The 5269-nt window shown below is 38.7% G+C and overlaps 1 pseudogene; it reads left to right on the top strand.

Moving 5' to 3' along the window:
* Positions 1-481: 481 nt before the first annotated feature.
* Positions 482-616, top strand: LOC119528967 (annotated as a pseudogene).
* Positions 617-5269: the final 4653 nt, after the last annotated feature.

The raw sequence follows: 5269 nt of genomic DNA, 5'->3' as shown, positions 1-5269 counted from the left end.
CATATCTAAAAAGTCCCTATTTTTGGAATTATTTTAAAAATTCTATTCTATGACCATAACCTTTTACTAGCACATAGTTTCGTTTAGTTGCTCCTCCATCTTCTTGGAAACTTGTGAGCATTTACCTCTTCTAATTTCTTACCGCTGTTAAGTCCACTCTCGTCCTCGCTCTCCTCCTAGTACTACTTAGTTTCTAAGATTCATTTTTTATCAGGTAGTTGGGTCAAAAGGCCTTTAAAGTGATGGCAGAGGAATGAATGAGAAAAGAGGGAAAGACCCTCAATTTGACTCGCAATTTCATCCAATGATTGTGCTTTTTATCCAATGATTGTGCACACACAAAAAAATAGATATTATTTTGGTAACTACCTCAGCTTTTTGTTTCTCATATCAACAAAACCAGTGGTGGAACCGGGCGGCGGTCACTGCTGCAGACCGGACTCCTCTCGCGCGCACGCCTCGCTCAGCTTTCTCTGCAAGCATGTCTGACAAACCCGATATGGCTGAGACTGAGAAATTCGGGAAGTTGAAATTGAAGAAGACAGAAATATAAGAGAAAAATCCACTGCCTTCCAAAGAAACGATCGAACAGGAGAAGCAAACAGGTGAATCGTAATTAGATGTGCGCTGCCAAAATGCACTGTACATTCCACAAGCGTTGTGTTCTTATTTTACTTATTTTAGCTGTTAACTTTGTAAGATGCAAAGAGGTTGGATCAAATTTAAATGACTGTACTGCCCCTTCTCACATCAAAGAATCGAGAACTACTGACAATGAAGGCGGCGCCTGCCTCTCCCATCTGCCTGTCTGGCTAGCAGGGTAGGGAAAGAACTTACATGTTGGTGAAAGAAGCAGCTGGGTGGGACGGCAGTGAATCTTGAGTAAAAAAGCAAAGCTGGTCCAAGATGCCCTACAGGCTGTAAAATGCAGTTTAATCAGAGTGCCATTTTTTTTGTTGTTCAAATGATTTTAATTATTGGAATGCACAATTTTTTTAATATGCAAATAAAAAGTTTTAAAACCTAAACAAAAAAAAAAAGAAAGAAAGAAAAAGAAAAACAATGGTGGCTACACATTCCTTTTTCAAATTCCTTCATATTGCAACAGGAGAAATTTTCTCTCTCTTATCCAGGTCCAATAATTCCATCTGTCCTCTGGATCCCATCCTCCCTTGTTTTTTCAAGATTACTGAGTTGTCACTTAACTTATCCTAAATCTTTAACTTCATTTTCTAGTGGTTCCTTATCATCAGCATTTAGAGCAGATAAAAGCAAAGCTTATAAAAAATACACAGAAAGCAAGCAACAAAAAAGAAACAAACGGTAAAAACGATAGACAGTAAGTGTGAAAGACCCATACTCCAAACCAAAATTAGAAATGAGCACTAAATAACCCAAGTCATTATGGAGCTTACATTCTCCTACAGAAGAAAGATAAACCCAAATTATAAATAAGTGTTTTAAGGATTCCGGGGCTGATAGTGAATGAGGTGATCAGCAAAAGCTGATGACATTTCAGCTAAGACTCAAAAAGGAATAAAGCAAGAACAAAGGCCTTGAGGTGGGAAAGAGGTTGGCATGTTCAAGTTGCTGTAATATTATGAGCTGGGTATAAAGAGGCATGGGATGAATTTGGAGAGATGGGGAGAGTGTAGCTCATGAAAGGTATTATGGCTAAAGAAAAGAAGTTTAGAGTTTATTCTCAATATAGGGGTAATCTACTGAAAGTTTTTAAGAATAGGAATTATTCCATCTGACACAGATGTTAAGATGAGTACTCTGTATCGTAGAGAACGATAAAGGATGCAAACGCTGAAAGGGTAGACCAGTTAGGCCGTTGTTCTGGCTTACACAGGAAATGCTGGTGCTTGCCCAGGATGGGTGAGTAGAGATGGGAGTACTGTAGAGATAATGAAAATACAGGTTTGAGAAGGAATTAAATGCACTTGCTGAGATCTGTTCTGTTCTTAAACCTTAAAAGATTTCCCTTGTATTCTTTCCCTCTCCCAGGTTGAGCCCTAGGTGGTGGTTGTTAGTTTCTGATTCCTTCTCTTAATGTCTCCAGTGTTTCTTTGCCTCTCTTCCAGTTCTTCTGATTTGTCCAGGGTAAGATCTGTGCGGTTATTGAAGTGGAAAATGGGTTCCATTCTGTCACACCTCCTTGTGAATTTTTGTTTCTCATATGGGGATGACATAATTCAAGATCAGATGTCTTTGTTTTTACTGGTCCATATGGGGTGAAAAGAACACAGCATATGACTTATTAGTTTGACAAAAATTAATCATCCACAAATTTCCTGCTATATTCGCTTTTCATACTCCAATTTCCTTTTCCCTTTTCTCTCTTCTACTTTCTCTCCTATTTCTTCTAATAGATATTCCTTCCTTTCTCCTTAACTCCCCTACATTTTTCAATGTTTCATCTTTATGTCCTTTCTCTCCCCCCTCTCCTTTTCCTCTTTTTCTCTGCCTTCCACATTGTAAGCAAATCTATTGCTTCATTCCAGGTCTATGATTGGATTTCCAGACAATAATCAAATGCAAAATACCCTACATCTCTAAATCTATCAGATAACTTCAGAACTCCCCAGGCAAAAAGTAAGCTGAGCCCAGGCCTGAGTCACAAAGCAGGCTGCATCCCCTGCACCTTCAACAGAAGCATGGCTTTCTATTTCTTGTCTGTGCTTATGCAATATATTCACTGTTATCATAACATCGCTGCATTTGAAAGCCATGCCAAGATATTTAAGCATCTGAATTACAGGTTAATTAAATTTAAAATGCAAGATTGAAACTAGCACAAGGTCCTAAAAATCTTGTTCTGTAATTCATATCTCTGTTTTACTGAATACTGTTTAAAAGATACTTTGGTGCACTGTCAAACACATGGAATGATAGGATAGGTGACAAATGAACTCATTTTAAAGGAATACACTGTGTGTGTGTGTGTGTGTGTGTGTGTGTGTGTGTGTGTCCAAATGATTATTGCACCTGTTTTGGTTTTAAACAATTTGTCCACTTCTTTATTGGACAGAGGCTGGTGCTTTATTAATTTACATCTAAAATCTTGCACTGCTGAGGATAGCACATACACTTTCTATGACTGCAGAAGAAACCTAGAGGGATACAACGGTGAGGGCAGCGATTTTCTGAAGCTGTGATATCATCGCTGAATGCCCAGTAGTACTGCATGGACAAATCCTGTCTAGGAAATAGGCAACAACCTCTATATAAAACAGAATGATCCCAGTGATAACCAGGCAGATTCATAAAACACTTTTACAACACAAATGCAGGAAGATGGCAAGGGAGGTCACCATTTGATGCCCTCCAGATATGCTGCAAATGAGAAAAACAGCAAGTAATTTTGTAGGCCCTTATCATGGAAATTAGATTTAACCAGGGAATTGTTCATGGTCTCAGAGTGATGCTGTCTTGTTTCTTTTTCCTTTATTGCAATCTTCTCTTTTAAATTCCATTTCTAAAAACTGTTACTTGGTATGGGGGGTTGAATCATGTCCCCCCCTCAAAAAAAAGCATGTTTAGGTTCCAACCCCTATTCCTATGGGTGAGAACCCATTTGTCAATAGGACCTTTGAAGACATTATTAGTTAAGATGTGCCCACACCGAAAGAGGAAGGACCTTAATCCAATGTGGCTGAAATCCTTATAAGCAAAGGAAATTGGGCAGAGAAGAAGAAGATCTGGGGAGCAGCCAGAAGCTGGAAGTCAACGGATCCTGGAAGAGAAAGGGGAAGCCGCCATGTGCGTTGCCATGAGACAGAAAAGCCAAGGAACCCCAAAGACGGCTGGTCAGCTAGAAGACACCAACCCTGGGAGGAAGCAAGCCTTCTAGCCTCTGAAACCATGAGCCAACAGATTCCTGTCATTAAGCAAGCCCATTGTGTGGTATTTGTTTTAGCAGCCGAGAAACTAATACACTTGGGGAAGGTATTTTTTTTTTTTTAATAAATCATTTGTTGGATTTTCAAGGCTTGTTTCTTATCTGGAATATTCAAATTCAGGTGTTACAGCACTATATTCATGGAAGAAGGAAGGACACACGCCCTGGTGACATACACTAGGGACATTCCCATGGCTTCAGAGCATTTGTCATTAGAATAGATATTTTTTTTTCTGCACTTAAAAAAGAAAACCTAAACTGAAATATTTCTGGGGGAAATTGTTCCTTCTCCTATATAAAATGTTTCCCTTTTTATCAGTCATGATGCAGCATGACAAACAAAGAGCACATTAAGAATTTTAAACAAGAACATCAAATTTAATATAGTGGACTGGGTTTAACAAACTATTTGGAAGGATTGAAGTGGACTATAAGCAAGACCTGGAGGGAAGACCATTAGAACAATACAGGACCGACCCGGGAGGGGAGCTACTACTTCTGAGACTGCCACCGAGGGTACCCCAGAATCAGAACCCACTGCAGCAGCCTCTGAGCAATCAAGATGCTAGAGAATGGAACCCCATAACTGCCATCTAGGGACTAGGAAGCTGGGTAGGGAAGCCACACAGCTGCTTCCCCCCATAATGTTCTCTCTACCAACAGGAAAATGGAGCAGTGCTGCCCAATAAAATATAATGCAAGGCACATTTGTAAATTTAAGTTTTCTGGTTGCCTTTTTTTATTAGAAAGTTGTGGGTTTATAAAACAATGATGCATAAAATATAGGATTCCCATATACCACCCTATTATTAACACTGAAATGAAATAATTAGCTTTATTTTTAAAAAGGTAAAATAAACAGATTAAATTAATTTTAATGTTTTATTTAACCAAAATAGTAGCATTTCAAAATATAATTCTATAAAAATAATGGAATAATTTATTATTACTATTGGTACTAAGACTTTAAAATCTGTCATGTATTTTATGCCATAGTACTGTGTTTACAAACCTCTCAATTTAGACTAGCCACCTTTCAAGTGCTCAGTAGCACATGTGGCTACTGAAAATACACTGGGCAGAACAGAGCTAGAGACAGTCGCTGCTCCACTGCTACAGAGAAATCTTATGTTCCTCCACTGTGTTCCAAAAAGCTGACAAAATGGGACAGGGAGATGGCTTTTGCCTTCTAAAACTTACACTTATGCATATGATTGGCAGATGTAATTTGCCCCAGAATCCACTCCTCACTTTGAAGAAAGGAGAAATTCAAGGTGAGTAAATCTGTCTACCATATCCAGGAATTCTTTTTAAAAAGGAGGGCAATTGATAGGGAAATCTATATGTCTCATTTCTGTCATCCTA

The sequence above is a fragment of the Choloepus didactylus genome, chromosome 3, assembly GCF_015220235.1.
Source record: "Choloepus didactylus isolate mChoDid1 chromosome 3, mChoDid1.pri, whole genome shotgun sequence".
NCBI classification, from domain to species: Eukaryota; Metazoa; Chordata; class Mammalia; order Pilosa; family Megalonychidae; genus Choloepus; species Choloepus didactylus.
Note: the sequence above shows the minus strand (reverse complement) of the source record. Positions and strands in the feature narration are given on the sequence as shown.